Source organism: Alligator mississippiensis, chromosome 1, assembly GCF_030867095.1.
Source record: "Alligator mississippiensis isolate rAllMis1 chromosome 1, rAllMis1, whole genome shotgun sequence".
Classification (NCBI taxonomy): Eukaryota; Metazoa; Chordata; order Crocodylia; family Alligatoridae; genus Alligator; species Alligator mississippiensis.
Genome location: NC_081824.1, coordinates 55513651 through 55532879, shown reverse-complemented (window position 1 = coordinate 55532879; position 19229 = coordinate 55513651). Strand labels below are relative to the sequence as shown.

The window sequence follows — 19229 nt, the reverse complement described above, 5'->3', positions numbered from 1 at the left end:
CCGTATGTGCCCCTTAACTGTAGGAGATATTTTTGGGGTAAAGGCAGTGGGGGTGGAAACCATGTTACATAGAGAAGTCCCCTTTGGTTGTATCATTACTGCCACCTTGTGGATAAAGAAGATAACAAAGCCATAAAATAGCCTGTGAATTACAAGCAGGTGTATGAGAGAGTGAGTATGGATTTGACAATAGAAAGAAGTACTGTTCTCAATTCAAACTCAAATCTTTATTTTAGTTTAGCACATTGTGTGCTAATAATGGTTTTTATATGATAAAATTCTTCTGGCAATGTAAAACAATTTTCAGTCAGTTTTTCTTGCTCATTATTATGGTGTGTATGTCATCTTTTACATCAGTACTAAAATGGTCTTTCCAAAGCTGAATCTAAATTCTAAGAGAAGTAGGTGAGAATGCTGGAAAGCACAACAGATGTAAAGTACTGTATACCATTCCATTATTTCATTGCTTTTTTGCAAGCTACAGTATGCTCAATACAGTGAAAATAGCAAGACAGAGAACCTGCTACAGATTAACACATTAAACAAACATTAAGATACAGCGCACATTATATAATCAGAAGGTAAATTCAGTAGAAAGTCCTGCAGTATTCTTTTTTGGCTTTTTATGTACAGGTGAAATATGGCTTATGATTAGAGCTATGTGAATAAATGAATTGTTTTGTTTGCCGACTGAACCAAAAAATGGTAAAAAAGCCTTCAACTCGAAAAAGATTTCAGCTGACCTGAACCCCCCTCCCCCACATTCTTTGTAAACCACTTGTAAACATGAAAAGACAATTTGTAGTTAGCAAATGAACAAACATATTTTGTAACTGTTAAAATGAAATGGTTTGATTTTTCTTGGTCCTCCCCTCCACCTCCCACCCTTGTTTCAGACTGAACAGTTTTCCGAATTCGATCCAAACATTGTTAGTTTTCCTGAATATATATTTTTCAGTGAATAGACTATTCATCAAGTAGAATTTGCCCATTTTTTGTTATGGTAGTATTCCAGGTGCTTGTGCTAAGGATGTACAGCTTTAAGAGTGCCGTCCGTGAGGGGTTTTTTTTAAGTTTGTTTGCACCACGAAAAGTTTTTAAAGTAGTTTATTTGTAACTAACCTGTAGAATGAACGAAATGTAATTATTTACTTTTTTGCTATATTGGCCTTATTAGCACTGCTCTTCTGCTGTAGAGGGCCATAAACCAGTGCTGTCCCACACAACTTCCACCAAAGAAAACCCCTGATTTAAAAATAATATTTGGAGAGCATAAAACTATGAGAATATCTCCTACCTATCCTTACTGCATCTGGAGGTCTTGGGGTTGTTATCACCGGAGAAGGATAAAAATGCTACACTCAAGAAATTTTTGGTTATCACGTGGGGAAAAGACAGTTGAATGGAAACGAGAACATCCTTGAACCGCTAATGCATTTGCAGTTTAGTCAGGTCCCCCTACTGTATCCATGTGGCAAGATATAATGGTATTTCTCTTTTATTCTTGCACTGTACTCTGCTATAATAGAGATGAAGACCTCAGTTATTTAAAAGAAAATCCTTAGAAGAATACCTTCTGGAACTGGACCGTGCTAGAAAAATGTTCTTAAAATAAATGGTTCAAAGCAGGAATTCATCTGCTCCTTCAGAACTCTACCTCTTGTATGTCATAATATAATTGTGATACTAAGCATAATTATAGATCATTATAATCACAATCCGTGATAAATCTAATTTCAGTAAAAGTAATAATGCTTTTCAGACCAGATACCTGAAAATTTGACTTCCATAAGGAAACTGACCCTCAGCCAAGCGGCAGATCCAGGTAGGGTGCACTAGTGCACTTTCCCCCCCTCTGATTTCTGCTCCACCCGAAGTTTAAAACCAGCTGCTTGGCAGTAACATTTTTAGTCAAGCAGTGCTGAGAAAGTCACTTGATTTCATGGCTCTTTATAATCATCCAGAGCCTGTCTAAACTCTTCATTCAACAGGTGTTAATGACTCTCTCTTCCTTTGAATGGTCTTGATGTTCCAACAATCAAACTATTCTTTGTTCTCCTATTCCACTGTCTGTTAGCTGCTTGTGGTAATAAAGCTCCTATACCACAGCCCTACAGATTGCGTTTAACTCATTCCAAAGAAATATTTGTTTTTGCTTCAATCTTAAATTGAATAATATAGCCTTAGTAAAGGTTCTAGTTTAATTTTAACTGGAGAAAAATATGGGTTGTTTTATATGTGATGATAAACCTCACCATCTGCACCCCCCCTTTTCAAACTTCTAGGTCTGCTCATGTCCTCAGTTGTTTTTCTGCTGTTAAGAACTGGTGTGACTGTCAGGGACACTGATCAGGCAGACCATACTGGGCCCAGTACTGTCAGGGACTCTGAGCAGGCCATTCAACAGTTCTGCTGAGGCTTGGTTCCTGACACTGTTTTCTGACTTATTTCTTGACTTTGACTTTGCATTTCCCTGTGGTTCTTGGTCCTGGATCCAGAATCCAGTTTGGCTCTGTTTCATAGATTTCACAGACATTAGGGCTGGAAGGGACCTCGGAAGATCATCGAGCCCAGGGGCAGGAAGTCAGGTGGGGTCATAGGATCCCAGCAAGATAAACATTCAAATTTCTCTTGAAGGTGTTCAAAGTAGGTGCTTGAACCACCTCCAATGGCAGGCTATTCCAGACCTTGGGGGCTCAGACAGTAAAGAAACTCTTCCTTATGTCCAGGCTGAAATGGTCTTACAGGAGTTTATAACCATTAGACCTTGTTGTCCCTTGGGGTGCTCTGGTAAACAAATGTTCTACCAGATCCTGGTGGACACCCCTTATAAACTTATAGGTGGCCATCAGATTGCCCCTGAGCCTGCACTTTTCCAAGCTGAAGAGTCCCATAGCTCTCAGCTTCTCATCATAAGGTCTGTTTTCCTGACCTCTGATCATGCACATGGTTTTTCTCTGGACTCTCTCAAGCTTCTCCACATCTTTTTTGAATTGTGGAGCCCAAAACTGGATGCAGTACTCCAGCTGTGGCCTCACCAGGGCCGAGTACAATGGGATAATGACGTCCTTAGATTTGCTTGAGAAGCATCTACGGATGCAAGCCAACGTTTTGCTCGCTTAACTAGCTGCAGCATCACATTGAAGGCTCATGTTCATCTTGTGGTCAATCATAACCCCCAAGTCCCTTTCATCCGTAGTCCTAGCAAGCGTAGCACTGCCGAGCCTATTAGGATGCTGCAGGTTTTTCCTCCTAAGATGGAGAACCTTGCATTTTCTGGTGTTAAACACCATCAGGTTCTCATCCGCCCATTTCCTGAGCCTGTCGAGGTTATCCTGGATCACCCTCCTGTCTTCTGGTGTGGATGCTTTACCCCAAAGTTTGGTATCAATGGTGAACTTGGACAGTCCACTTCTGACTCCAATGTCTACATCATTAATGAAGATGTTGACCAATATAGGTCCAAGGACAGAGCCTTAGAGGACCCCACTGGTCACACGGCATTATGACAATTGACTTCCATCAACCACCACAGACCAATCCATCAACGACCACAGAGCCAATTCCCGAGCCAGCAGATTGTGGTGGACCCGAGGCCTCAGTTGGCCAGTTTTGCCCAGAGGTGATCAAGGGATACCAGATCAAAGGCTTTTTTGAAGTCAAGTTATATGACATCAATTTCCTTTCCCTTGTCCAGGTGATTGGTCACCTGGTCATAAAATGAAATAAGATTGGTCAAGCAAGACCTACCAACAACAAACCTTCTGGCTATCCCTCAGGATGTTGCCATAAGCCAGTCCATTAAGAATGGCTTCTTTGATAATCTTTTCTAAGACCTTCCCCAGGATAGAGGTCCAGCTGATGGACCTGTAGTTAGCTGGATCCACTTTCCTCCCTTTCTTGAAGCTAGGCACCACATTGCTCTTCTTCCAATCTTCGGGCACATCACTAGCACACCAGGAATTCTTGAAGATCCATGCCAGGGGCTGAGCTATGATGCTAGCCAGCTCCTTGAGTACCCCGGGGTGTAGATTGTCAGGGCCGGCTGACTTGAAGGTGTCCAGCCTCTCACGGTGTTCCTTCACAAGGTCAGCATTGATGGAGGGCAGGAAATCTTCCTCACTCGGGCCTCCCTGTCCTGTGATGGGCAGAGATGTCCCATGGGACTGGTGAAAAGCTGATGAAAAGTACCCATTTAGTAGGTTGGCTTTTTCCTGGGCGTCGATCGTCAGTTGTCCCATCTGGTTTAGCAGGGGTCCAATGTTGCCCTTGCTTTTCCTCCGGCTCCCCACATACCTAAAAAAGGACGTTTTATTGTCCTTGACCCTAGTAGCCAGTTGGAGTTCCATTGCAGCCTTGACTTTCCTCCATCCTTTGTAGGTCTTTCTTTTTAGACACAGGAGGTCCATTAGTTCCTTGCTGAGAGAAGGGGGCTGCTGTGCCCTTTTCCTGCCTTTCCTAGAAGATGGAATAGCCTTAGCTTGTGCATCTAGGATCGCTCCCTTGAGGAGCAACCGCTCTTCCTGAACTCCCCTCCTCTTGGAATCATGGTCCCTTAGGGCCCCACCGACAAGCCTCCTAAGTTTATCAAAGTTAGTTTTCTTGAAGTCGAGTACTTCTGTATTGCTGACTGACTTGCCAGCTTTACGGCAGATGGTGAAGGTGATCAGCTCATGGTCGTTGTCACCCAGCTTCCCTTCGATCATTAGGTCACTGATTAGGTTATCTAATCTTAGGTTGCCAGTACCAGGTCAAGCAGCGCTTCACCTCCCATTGGCCCGTAGACTTCCTGTGTCAACTAGAGGTCCTCCATGCACTAGAGGAAGCTTTGCAACCACTTGGATTTGGCCAAGTACTCTTCCCACAAGATGTCTGGGTAGTTGAAGTCTCCCATGACAACTATGGAGCATGTGGCCTCAGCCAATTCTCTGCCAAACTCCTGGTCAAGCTCTTGACTTTGGGTGGGAGATCTATAGTAGACTCTCACCATTATGTCCCCTGTGCCATGTTCCCCATGAATTTTAACCCAGAGGGTCTCCATCCATCCATCCTGGTTCTCAGTATCAGCTTGCATGGATGTGTAGCTCTCCTTAACATAGAGAGCTACACTCCTGCCCCTTTTGTCCATTCTCTCTCTCCTGTACAGGGTATAGCCATCTATACCTGTGGCCCAGTCATGTGTGGAGTCCTACCAGGTCTCTGTTATCCCTATGACATCGTATTTTCTTTTTGTTAAGCAGGAGAACAAGCTCCTGTTGTTTATTCCTCAAGCTCCTGACATTTGTATACAGGCAGGCAAGTGTCCCCTTGGGGGCCCTTGCCTTGCCTCCAGATTGTTCCATGGCTGGGCAGGGGTGGGCTCCCTTAAGTGCCTTGGCCTGCTGGCTTTGCAGGGGTTGCTCAGTGGGCCAGCAGTGGTGGTAGTCCCCCTGTCCCTGGGTGGGCTTAGTTTAAAGCCCAGTGGAGCAGGTCAGCCAGTCTGGCTGAGAAGAGCCTCCTTCCCAGCGGAGAGATGTGGAGGCTGTCCCTTCCCAGCAGCTGACTGCCTCTCTCACCAAAGAGAGGACTGTGGTCATGGAAGCCAAAGCCTTCCCAATGACACCGGTGCCACAGTCTTTGGTTTACTATCTGGATCCTCCTCTCCCTCCTCGGCTCATAACCCAAGACTGGGAGGATTGAAGAAAATGCCACCTGTGCCCCCAGACACTTAAGCCCTGCTCCCAAATCTCTGTAGCACTTCATGACCTGGCTGGGAGTGCTCCAAGCCATGTCATTGGTGCCCACATGGATAAGGAGCATAGGGTAGTTGTCAGTGGGCTGGAGGAGTTTAGGGATCTTCTCCACAATGACTTGGATTCAGGCTCCCAGGAAGCAACAGACTTCCTGGGTTAAGGGGTCAGGGCAGCAGATTGTCCCCTCAGGCCCCCTCAGGATGGAGTCTCCCATGATAAACACTTTGTGTTTTGTCTTAGGGAGAGTGGGGGTGGTAGCTACAGTAGAACCTGTGTTGCGTGCAGGAGCTTGCAACTTGGCAGGCTCTGCTGGGGCTGCAAGAGGTTCATACCTGTTGCAAACCTCCAGTGGGGCAGGGACCTTGGTGCGGTGGGCCTTGGGGTCCTTGGCCACCTTGGTCCAACCCCTGGACTGCACAGAATGGGAGGTCCCCAAGTCCTCCCTTGTCCTGGAGGGTGACTGTGAACTACCCTCCACCTCCCGGGGGAGAAGGGCCTGGCAGTAGGAGTCAATCTCCTGCTCACAGTCCCTGATGGCACGCAGTCTCTGGACCGTGGCCTGGAGCTCCTCCAGCTGGCATGCCAGAGACCCCAAAAGGGAGCAATCCTCGCAAGGGGAGTTGGTCATCCCCCCAGGCCCCAGAGCCTGAAAAAGTGACAGGCGGCCCCCGCAGCCGAGAGCCAGAGGCTCCATCTGCGTGGAGCCCAGAACCATGGGCTCCATCTGGGTGGAGGCCTCTGAGGAGCCAGAGTGGGAGGCCTCAGGCCCTGAGGGAACCCTCAGATTGTGGCGTGTGCCCATCCGTGGCATGCCACTGGTAGGCCGGCTACGGCTAGGAAAGCCTACCGTGCCACCAGAGACCCTGTCCCCCTGTCCCTCCCCATCTCCTTACTCTCTCCCTGCGGGGCTGGGCCAAGTAGGGGCCAGGCCAGGGCGAGACCCTCCTGGGCTCCAGCTTAGCTGCCTCCCTGCAGCTAGGCTGCGGCTAGTCCCTCCCACCAGGGGCCCCGGTTACCTCCAGCTACTGCTGGAGGTCGATGGAGATGCTCCACTGGAGGGCTTTGGGGGAGCGGGGGCACAGTGGGCTTGCACCCGCGCATCTTGCACCACTTCTGGAGCCTATTTTTGGACTTCACCCTATGGATTTCTCTTTGGATTTGTATTCAGTATCTGGCCCCCAGATTCTGACCCTGGACTGTGTTGTGGACTTTGCTTCTGTATTTCCCTCTGGATTTGGTATATGGATCCTGCCGTTTGATTCAGCCCCAGGCCCTGCTCCCCCTCAGTGGCCTAACCATTAGGTCAGACTACCTTCACCCCAGTTCCTTACAGTGATTCATAGATTCATAAATATTAGGGTTGGAAGAGACCTCAGCAGATCAAGTCCGACCCCCTGCTCCAGGCAGGAAAGAGCACTGGGGTCAGATAACCCCAGCCAGGTGCTTGTCCAGTCTCCTCTTAAAGACTCCAAAGATAGGGGAGAGCACCACCTCCCTTGGAAGCCCATTCCAGATTCTGGCAACCCTTACCATAAAGAAGTTCTTCCTGATGTCTAACCCGAATCTGCTCTCCGTCAGTTCATGGCTGTTATTTCTAGTTACTCCAAGGGGGTGCCCTGGTAAAAAGAGCATCTCTTATCCCTTGCTGTCCCCCTTCATGAATTTGCAGATGGCCACAAGATCCCATCTCAGCCTTCTCTTGTGGAGATTGAAGAGATTCAGATCCCTCAATCTCTTCATGTAGGGCTTTACCTGCAGGCCCCTAACCATATGAGTGACTCTCCTCTGGACCCTCTCAAGGTTATTCACATCCCTCTTGAAGTACAGTTCCCAAAAGTGGAATGTAGTACTCCAACTGCAGCCTCACCAGTGCTGCATAGAGCACCTCCCTGGACCTGTCTGTGATGCACCTGCTAATGCATGATAAAGTGCGTTTAGCCTTACTGATCACTTCATCACTTTGACAACTCATGTTCATCTTGGAGTCAGCTATGTCTCCAAGATCCCTTTTTGCTACAGTGCTGCTGAGAGGGTCATCCCTCAGCCTGTAAGTGTGTTGGTGATGCCTGGAAGTAAATTAACCTGAAGGGAATAAAGGTACCCAGTTAATTTCATGTTTACTCTGATGTAGAAATGAGAATTCCTATCTTATGTTCATTAGGTTTTTTTTATTAACTGCTCTTTTATCATTAAGCTATTTTCCTATCATATTCTTTTTTTCTAAAATGAAATAAATCATTTGTTATAATATGGCACTTCTCATTTTGAAGGCTGAAAGTTTTGCACTAAAAATGTATTGTTTTTATACATTGGCAGTTTATCAGACACATTTTAACAAACAAAGTTGGCTACAGTAGTTATTACTGCATAGCTATGATGTTGAATTCCACAGTGTGTGGCCATTATTTTCAAAGCAATTTATGACATGGTACATTTTTAAATATGGTGGTGACATTACTCTGGGACATTGGAAAAGGCCTGGGTTTCAGGGGATGAGTCCTATAAACTTTCTGAAAACCAGAAACTCTAGTCTGTCTCAAATTGGGCACCCAAAATTGATACTCAAGAGAGTTAATTATTAGCCATGAGTTTTACAAGTTAGTGGAACAGATATTAACACTTTCTGATGCTGTGTATCTTATTTATCCCTTAGTGGTTGTCAAAATAAGCTGAAAACACTATTCTAAGAATCACAGAATAATTCTTGTGCAGTAATACAAGATGGGATATGTTAGTATCCTTTTTTGTAGTTCTTGGCTACTAATGGATCCTGTTCCCCTTAATTTTTAAAAACTAACATGTTTAGAACTTGTGGTACTGGAGATGAATAAATCAAACCATCTCCATGAAAGGTTGCACATTTCTTTAAATCTTTCTGATAAGAGCCTTATCTACTTAGCCCAGTTGATTTTTGTACCAAGCCTTTTGCTGTTACAGTTAAAGGATTTACAAGTATTCCAAGACTGAATGATTTCATTCATCTGATCCCATTGCTACTGAGATGAAATGACACTACTGACAGTGAGAAAACCCACAAGTTTTTTGATTACACATATTAAGCAAGTATAGTTTTATGAAGTTTATATTATTTAATCAGCATCTAAAATATAAAAAGTTATTAAATGTACAATCAAGATGAATGCTGTACTCATCTTTAATTACAAAACAAATTGTTCAGTTTGTAAGTTGAGAGAAAGTCTTCTTTTCTTCTTAGTTTTAGTATTGACAGAGAAGAAACTTCAGTACTGTCCCATTCATTTATTTTCTCTACCCTATGTTTCACTTTCTAATTCTCAACAGATCATAAACCCTAAAATTATGCCTCCAAGCTTTTACAGACAGATGCATCCATGACTAGTTGCAATTTCTCAGTTGTTACTAATTCCTACGTTACTGGCTTTTCTGAAATACCTTTCATTCTGTCCTAAAAACAACAAATCCTAATTAAGGCCTTTGGGTCTCCCTTGCCAGAAAAAGTTAGTAGTGGCTTGGAACTTTGTTACAAATCTTGTACAGACTCTGGAAAATAGCAGGTGTTAGTTCTTTCACTTACTTTGCACATTTCCCTAACTGCTTAGCAGGACTACTAGTTATACATGATACTCTATATGATGGCAGGAAAGGCTACTGCATAACTTCATTCATTCCCTTTAAACAGCCTTTCAGCCCTTTTTCCAACAGTATCCCACATACTCCCTTTCATAAACTTTAGAAAAAGCATATGGATGAAAATGTTTAGGCCATCTTATATGTTCATACTCATCCATGTTAAGTATCTTGCTAAAACACAGATTGTATTATCAAGGTTCAAATAATTATCCAAATAATATTGAATTATTATTATCTCTTTTTGTACCCAGTTCGCAACAAAGTTGAGTAAGTGCTCAAATGAATGCATACATACATACATACTACAAATGCATAGTTATATCTGAAAATATTTTTTCAAGCCTATCCCTAATTATTACTATTATACCATTTCTGAGTTACCCTGTGAATAATTTAAAACACTTTTCTGTATTAGTATCCTTAAAATATTACTGAAAAACAGCAACAGTCTGATCCAACAAAATTATGAGACATTAAACACAGCTGAAGATCAATAAAATCATTAACTAGCTCACCAGGAGCATGTGAGATAAATGACTGACTAATCTAAACTTCCTTGGAGCCTACATTCAGAGGGACTATCCGTCCCCAACTGTGACTACCTTATCCCATCCGTCACAGCTCTATCAAAAGAAAGACCTCCTGCTTTTTCCAAATTCATTTGCTGTGCCTTTACAAATAATCTGAGAGTTAAGGACCATTGTCTTCCAATTGCCAGAAACAGCCTCTCCTAATAGAGATCACAAAATCTGCAAAACAGCCTGCTCTTTTCCTGTCTTACTGTTACACTATGGTATTGTTTTACTTACTCTGACAAGTGTTAGGGCTTATCCAAAAACTGGCACATGCATTTCTGTCCAGATACTTGGACAAGATGCAGTGGTCTTCTGAATGCCTTTCCCAATTGCAAATACCTAACATACTACCAATATAGATTAGCCAGGGCTTGTTTTATCTATTTATTTATTTCTCAGCTTTCTTTATTTCTTATCTGTTCTTCACTGTTTTGAAAGTTCTAATTCTCTTACTTGTAAATGCATGTATATGTAATGAGACAAAAACACATTATTCATTTATACTGTTCACATGGGGGACACATCTACGTGAAATACTTAACAGTGAATTAGCATAGCTTACTGTGAAGGAAGCATATGGATCTACATGTGCACATGCTTTCTTAACAGTAAATCTCCCTAATCCCAAGTAAATTTGCTATCTGCAAATGCAAGTAGCAAATTTACTCAGCTTTAGTAATGTATTGCTCATGTAGACATCTGGCCAGGAGCCAAATCAGCTCCTGGTCAGCCATCTACCAGAGGGCAGGAGATAGCTCCCTGCCTCCAGGAGCTGCCTGCTGCCAGGGCAGGCTTTGCCACATAAACCCAAGTGGGGACTATGCCCCTGCAGCAGGGAGCTCTAAGCCCCCTGCTCCCAGATCATGATTGTGGAGTGGAAGCTGGGAGATCTTTATCTCCCAGACCCCACTTTACCATCGCAATCAGAGAGCGGAGGGCTGGAAGACCCTTGTCTCCCAGCAGCAGCTCTGCAACTGTGGGGCCACTGCTGGGATATGATGGCCTAGTGCTCCTTGACAGCCTCTGGGTTAGAACCCAGGGGGAGCCTGGAGTTCCCCCTGGTGGCCACAGGGCCACATTGTAGGGCTGCAGGGAAATGGGAGCAAGCTGACTTCCTAATCCCTGCATGTGTAGACAACTACCCAAAAACACTTACTGTGAAGTAGTTTACTGCACAGTAAATCTAGGCTGGAGTAAATGAATGTGTAGATGCACCTGGTATGCATTAAACTCTTTCTTGTTTTTTTTGCCAGGGGCTATCTTGCAGAAGATATTAATTTATTAGTTCACCATGAGTACTATATATTTTTTTTGCCTGATTTGTAATGGAAGCCTCAGGTTTTGTTTGGTTTTGTTTTTTCTGAATTTCAGAACCTCTTACTCTTCATATCTGAATTATTTGAGGAATCGTGTATCCTGAACCATGCTTTTCTTCTCTAGCAACACTTTTTAAATTAGTGGCCATGATAACACCTTTTTGCCTACTCTTTACTAATTTAGATTTCATCTGATATTCATTTTCTGTCAATTTACAATCTCTGCAATTATGTTATCTCGCATAGTTAGTTGTACTCTGCTTCCCGTGCTCAAACTCAGTCCAGTCCAACCTATAAAGTATTTGCTCTAAAATTACACTTTTCCGTCTCTTGGCATTTAAATCCAGATCAGCTCTTCAAAATCAAAAGCTAGTTTTCCAGTAGTAGAACATCTGTATCCCCAACAGTAAATACTTCATATATAGATAACCCTAAATGGCTAGGATTCTGGAAGGTTCCATAAGCTCTTGTTCTGATAGTTTTATTTAAAAAAAAAAAAACAAAAAAACAGGGAAAGAAAAAGGTTGGGCTTTGATTGCAATGTTTACACAGCAGGGCAACAAAAAAATGGTTTTTGTTCTGTACTAGGCAAATCATATTTAGAGAGAAAGGTAAAACAATTCCTTGATATATATGCACATGCGCATGTGCATGCATGCATGCATGCATTTGTATTATTCACTAAAACCCACCATGCATTTCTCATGGACAAAATGTGCAAATTTATGGCTTTGAGTTTTATATGCCTAAAACATGTTTATCTTTAAACAACTGGATTTTTCACAGCATCATAGAAATGGCAGTAAATTGGGATATATAATGTAATTTGAATGCTGAGTTCAGCCTGCCTTCTGTTGTCACTGGTGCTATTTTGGACTGTTGCTGTCCCCTTCCTTTCTCCTTTCCCTTCCTGAGAAGCAGTTAACAGCTTCAGCCACAGATGGGAACTATATGGCACTTACTGGTCCCAGATGCCACATTCTGGAACAATTTTTGCCAGCAGCATCTGGCTGTTTTTCCTGGCAATTCTTGTAGGTTTCTTGGCCAGCTCTTCCTGAAATTGCTGCAGAACTGTTTCATGATTTGGCTATTGTGCATCTGACTGGCCTTTACTTTTAACTTGGTGTTTATTTGTTAATATACTGATATAGGGTCCCTTACAAACTTCTTCTCTGGACCATCTTCAAGGAGTTAGGTAATGGAAATGAGGATTTCGAAATGTATCTGAAACAAATTTGTCAATCACCAAACAAGGGAACTGTCCATCTTGTACCTCCACATCCTCTGAAACCCATGCAGCCAGACAAATATTATGCTTTTAGTTCGTATTTGCAGTAATGTTCGAAACCACCAGAAATACATGCCATGATTCCTCTTACATGTGAAACTGGATCCAAGGTTTTAGCTGCCAAAGGCCCTTCTACATTTCAGTGAAACATACTAAACAACCACTAACATTTTGTTGCCCCTAGGACAGTCTTTGGAAAACACAGCAATATTTTTACTCATAAAAGAAAGAAAATATGAAATTTAAAATCAAGCAAACAAGCAAGCAAACAAACAATCTATGGCATAGAATTTTTGCAAGATAAAGTATCAACATTTTCTTCCTGCATGACAGAATTCATCCTTGAAAATCATTGAGGGATAACATTAAAAAGAAATGTTTTATTTCCCCTTTCATCCAAAAGCAGCTAATGAGCCATGAAGATGTTCACTTTGGTGAATGCAGGTTAAGCGTGTATGTGCAGTGATAGTTTCTTTTTGTAGCAAGATCCTTGAGATGCATGGACTCTCAGGAGCTTTCCATATCCACCATTTATGTGAACTTTCTTTAACCCCCCCAGCCTTCTCCCCAATAAACTAACAGATGACACTTTTGCAGAGTAAGGAAGTACAAATATGTGAATGTTTCTTCCTATACAGTCTTCCTACTGCAGGAGCAGCTCTAGGGCTCCCCCTGTACTTGCTTCAGCCAGAGACAGTGGCAGGGGTGTGGAGGTTCTTTCTTCTAGCGCTTGTTTCTGGCCAAAGATAGACCCCTGTGGGAGAGGGGCAGGCAGGGAGCAGGCTTTGGAAGAAAGTACCTGCACACTGCTGCTGTTGTTTTCACCATCTCTTGAACCTCATACAGCTGCAACCCCTGGCTAAAGAGGGTTAGAAGCAGCTCTGGGACTCCCCCTGCATCTGGATCTGCCAGGGACAGCAGTGGCAGTAGGAAGCACATCCACACCACTACACCCTCCTCTCTCCGTCCACCACTCAATAGAAATTGAGTTACCTAATTTCGGGGCATAAACAACTTGAGGAAGAAAGGGCCTAAAAGAAAGGGCTTAACAAAAGAAAAAGGCATGCCACTGAAAATATATTTGACTTAACTGGCAGAACTGAGGTGGAGGAATAGAAGCAAAAGCATCCATAAGCCTCCCATCTCTCAGTTCTACACATGTATGTAAGGAGAAGGATGAGTACCAACTGGCTATTACTGTAAGGTACTAAGATCTGTAATGTACTTGGATTTAGAAATTATTTCCCTGCTATACAATCACTGAACTGCTGTATTGTATGCAAACAGCAATCCTTCTGTGCCTCCTCCACAGAAAAGGGAGGGGGAATGATGCATGGTTTGAACTTGGATTCCCCAGTGTCAGAGAAATCCCTTGCTAGCCTTTTAGAACAGTGTTAGGTACTTTTGTGTCTCTCATTTTCTCAGGGCTCGGTGTCTGGCTCAATACTTCAAGGTAACATTGCATTCTTCAAGAGAAAAGGATAGACAGGCAAATGAAGATGTGTGATTTCTCAGAGATTGAGAAGCTGGGGTGAAAGAGAGAGATCTGTCAGTCATTTGAAGGGACACAGTATATAAAATCTTTGAAGCAAAAGATAGGAAATTTTTGACTAAGGAGAAAGACAGAGAGAGAATGTGGCACAGAGCCCTGGCAGAAATAAGAAGAGGGCAAGGGGAAGGCTACATTTTTTTTTAAACTAACATGAAGAAGTTTTCTGGGCAAAAACAGGAGAATCCAGGATGATGTAAACTCAGAACAGAGAGGAAAGAGTTGGTTGCCTTAACTGGAGGAAAAAACATAAGAAAAAAAAAAGGATGAATACAAACCACTTGTACATAGAAGGTGTATTCCCTGTGCGTGGTCTGTATACTTTTCTGTGTATGCATGCTCTATTGGAGCGTTCATAGAATCATAGAAACTTAGGGTTGGAAGGAATCTCAGGAAGTCACCTGGTTCAACCCCCTGCTTAAAGCAGAACCACCCCCAACTATATGATCCCAGCCAGGGCTCTTCTATCCAGGTCTTAAAAACCTCTAAGGATAGAGATTCTACCACCTCTCTGGGTAACCTGTTTCCTTGCTTTACAAACTTCTAGTGATAAAGCTTTTTTCATAATATTTAACCTAAACTTCCCTTGCTGCAACTTGAGACCTTGTTCTGACATCTGCCACCATGGAAAACAGTCTAGCTCCATCCTCTTTGGAACACCCTCTCAGGTAGTTGAAAGCTGCTATTAAATCCCCCCTCAGTCTTCTCTTCTCCCAAACTAAATAAGCCCAGTTCCCTCAGCCTTTCTTCAGAGTCGCATCCCCCAGGCCCCGAACCATTTTCACTGTCCTCCACTGGATTTTCTCTAATAGGTCCACATCCTTTCTATAGTGGGGGGCCCAAAACTAGACACTGTACTCCAGAAGTGGTCCCACCAGTGCAGAATCGAGAGGAATAATTACTTCCCTCAATCTGCTGGCAATACTCTTACCAATTCAGCCCAGTATACTGTTAGCCTTCTTGGCAACAAAGGCACATTGCTGACTCATATCCATCTTATTGTCAACTGTAACCCCCAGATCCTTTTTTGCAGAGCTGCTGTTTAGGTAGTTGGTCCCCAGACTGCAGCAGTACATGGAATTCTTCCATCCTAAGTACAGAGCTTTGCACTTGTCCTTGTCAAACCTCATGAGATTTCTTTTGGCCCAATCCTCCAATTTGTCTAGGTCACTCTGAATCCTAGTCCTACCCTGCAGTGCATCTACGACACCCGCCCCAGCTTGGTGTCATCCAGAAACTGGCCGAGGGTGTATTCATCCCATTTTCCAGATCCTTAATGAAAATATTGAACAAAACTGGCCCCAGGCCTGACCCCTGAGGCACTCTACTTGATGCTGGCTGCCAGCTAGACATTAAGCCATTGATTACTACCCATTGAGCCCAACAATCCAGCCAGCTTTCTGTCCACCTCACAGTCCATTCACCCAACCCATACTTCCTCCGTTTGCTTTCAAGAAAGCTGTGGGAGACGGTATCAAGGATTGTGCTAAATTTAAGGTATGTTACTTCCACTGCTTTCTCTGTATCCACAGAGCCAGTTAGAATTGCCACCTTAGAAGGCAATCAGATTGGTCAGGCATGACTTGCCCTTGGTGAATCCATGATCTCCGTTACTGATCACTTTCTTCTCCTCCAGGTGCTTAGAAATAGAATCTTTGAGGACGTGCTCCATGATTTTTCTGGGGACTGACATAAGGCTGACCAGTCTGTAGATGCCTGGATCCTCCTTCTTCCCTGTCTTAAAAATTCTCACTATAGTTGTCCTTTTCCAGTCTTCCAGGACCTTCCCTGATCATCTCGAGTTTTCAAAGATAATGGCTAGTGTTTCTGCAGTCACATCAGCCAACTCCCTTAGCACCTTCAGATGCATTGCATCTGACTTCATGGATGTCCAGCTTTTCTAAACAGCCCATGACCTGTTCTTTTAGCACTGAGGGCTTCTCACCTTCTCCCCAAACTGTGCTGCCCAGTCTAGTAGATTGGGAGCTGACCGTGCCTGTGAACACAGAGGTAAAAGCACTTAACACTTCAGCCTTTTCCTCATCATGTGTCACTAGGTTGCTTTCCCCATTCAGTAAGGGACTCACATTTTTCATGACCTTCCACTTGTTGCTAACATACATGTAGAAACCCTTCTTGTTACCCTTCAGGTCTCTTGCTAGTTGCAACTCCAATTGCACTTTGGCCTTCCTGACTTCATCCTTTCATGCTCAAGCAATATTCATATACTCCTCCCAACTTGGTTGTCCACCCTTCTACCTCTTGTAAGCTTCCTTTTTGTGTTTAAGCTCACTGAAGAGTTGTCTGTTAAGCCAAGCTGGTTGCTTGCCACTTTTGCTATTCTTCCTGCAGATTGGGATGGTTTGTTCCTCAGCTCTCAGTAATGTTTCTTTAAAATATAACCAGCTCTCCTGGACTCCTTTGCCCCTCAGACTGACTCCCAGGGGATTCTGCCCATCAGTTCCATGGGGAAGTCAAAGTCCGCTTTTCTGTAGTCCAGGGTCCATAGTCTGCTGCTCTCCTTTCTTGCTTTCCTCAGGATCCTGAACTCAATCATCCTGTGATCACTGTTGCCAAACTTGCCATCCACTTCTACATCCCCCACCAATTTCTCCCTGTTTGTGAGCAGAAGATCAAGTTGTCTCCAATGCTCTCCAAATACTTCCTGGATTGCCTGTGCACTTCTGTACTGTCCTCCCAGAAAATGTCAGGGTGATTGAAGTCCCCCATGAGAACCAGGACCTGTGATCTGGAAATTTTTGCCAGTTGTCTGAAGAAAGCCTCATTTACCTCATCTTTCTGGTCTGGTGGTCTATAGCAGACACCCACCACAACATCAACCTTGTTGCTCTCCCCTCTAACCTTTACCCAGAAACTTTCAACAGGCCTATCTCCAGTTTCATACCAGAGCTGTGAGCAATCATACAGCTTTTTTCCGTAAAGCACAGCTCCTCCTCTCCTCCCCTGCCTGTGCTTCCTGAAGAGTTTGTACCTATCCATGACAGTGCTTCAGTCATGCAAGCTATTCCACCTAGTCTAGGTTATTCCAATCACATCATAGATATCCAATCATATTACATTCCCCAAGGCAATCAAAGTTTCCCAGCTCTCCTTTTATACAGATCAACACACATTACTAAGAAAAATATGCTGATTAGAAAAAGCTGTACATTTAGCAAAACATGTTTTGAAGAATCTGTTTATTACACTCTGCTGCTACTTTGGGATGTCTCGTAGCTGTTATACATCTCAATTTATGTTACCATTCTTTTTTAAATGTATTGTCACAGGATGGGGTCCTGCAGGATGGCCGTGATCTCCCCAAGGCCCCCTCAGCATGCCAAGTTGGCCCAAGGGGCACCCTCGATTGTCACCTGCCAGATCTTTGATCAAATGATTGATAGGGAGACTACCTTTTAGTCCTCTTGTACATACTCTTGATTGACTCTGTGGATCCCATGGGTTTCTGGACCCCTGGTGGGTCCCACTCCAAGATAGATGTCACAATGGGTGTTTTGGGGCACCTTAGCCTTATGGGCTATGTGCGGCTCCAACCACCCCTTTACCATCAGGTGGTACAGTACCATGCCCCAAGCCTTACAGATGGTACCAACATTGTTCGGTCTGGGCCTTGTTGCAATTTGGCCCCCTTGTCCTCCTTGGGCTCTCTGCAGCCCTGTCTCACTGTGCTCCTCACTGGCACTTGGGCTCTCCACAGCCCTAAAAAGTGCTGCACCCTCTCTGGTGCTGGGGTCGGTGCAGCCCTGCAATGTTGAGCCCTCTCTAGCACTGGGGTCCCCACGCTACTGTGGGTCCCCTATGAGGCCTTCTCCTTCCCCTAATAGCCTCACCCAAACCACCAGTGTTATACAACAATAAACAAAACACAAGCCCCTGGGTTGTAACATAAATTCAAGCCGCCCGGCTATAACATCATTCAAACCCTATTGGGGAATACTCCGTCCCACAACAGTATCAGGAGCTGCTCATGCAGTCAGACCTCTTCCCTTTGTTTGCTCTAGGAGAGCTCCTTCCCCCTTGGCTGCTGGCAGGGAACTGCCCTCAGCCCTGGGCTTCATATATGAGGCAGGCCCTGCCCTTTCTGGTCAGCTGACCACTGGCAGGTGTGGGCCACTAGCTCATTCTGGCTGCCCAAGTAACCAGCAGCTGGGGCTTCCCCTAGCAGTTTCAGCTCTTAAAAGGAGCAGGGCACTAGTGCCCTGTGACACACATCAATACTGTACCACCTGATGTTTGCTTTGTTTGTTTCCATAGATCCTTTTCCTGGCAATATTCTGTATCTTGTACCATTTTCTGTTATCCTCTCACTTCCTTTCCTGGCAGTATTGCACACTGTAAATGTTATTGTTGTTCTTAACTATCCAGTATTAGCCTGCATGTGCATATTTTAACTTAAACTTGTGTGAGTAGTTCTGTATCAGTCACTTCCCTAGTGAGGCCTACAATGGTCAGTGCTTCAGCAAAGCCTGACTAGTACATGTACTAATCAGTGCCTGTACCAACTGATGGTTCTGTGTGGCTACAGGCAGAAGCATTGTTCAGATAGCAGGAGTAGGTCTAAAGATGGAATGGAAAGTGTTAGAGGGAGAAATCTAATCAAGGAAAATGAGAGTTTGTGATTTGAATGTACTGCTTGTTAAAGGGACTGTATAAACAGATTGGGAGCTATAAACTAAGGGAACTTTTCTTTCTTTTTATTTTAGAGTGGAGATACAGTAACATTTTTAACTGGCAGGGTAAAAGGGAAAAATGTCAGGAGAAATAATAATTAAAATGAGGGAAAATACAAAGAAGATGAGTATTTGGAAGCTCCTGATAAGGTAGTGGGATCATGGGAATGGATGAGGAAAAAAGACAGGAGAAGGAGCTCCTCTCATTTCTGCGTCACTGATAACATATAACCTAGATTCCTTTGGTCAAGACTTACTACTTTTGTTGTAGCCTCAGCCAACTTGTTATGTAGACCCAGGAGTGAGTACAATAATTCAAAAAAAAATTGTTTCTTTTTCTTATCTCTTAGAACTTCAGTAGAAGTTTTCCTGTGTTACAACATCTTAATTCTGCTATAATAAAACTCAAGAACAGTCTTTTTTTTTTTTTTCCTTCTCCATGCAGTTGCAACTTCAGGCACTACTTGCA

At 43.8% G+C, this 19229-nt stretch overlaps 1 protein-coding gene across 1 annotated transcript in view; it reads left to right on the top strand.

Moving 5' to 3' along the window:
- Positions 1-19229, top strand: part of LOC102577163 (protein eyes shut homolog) — a 136436-nt gene that overhangs the window by 78868 nt on the left and 38339 nt on the right. The window lies entirely within an intron of this gene.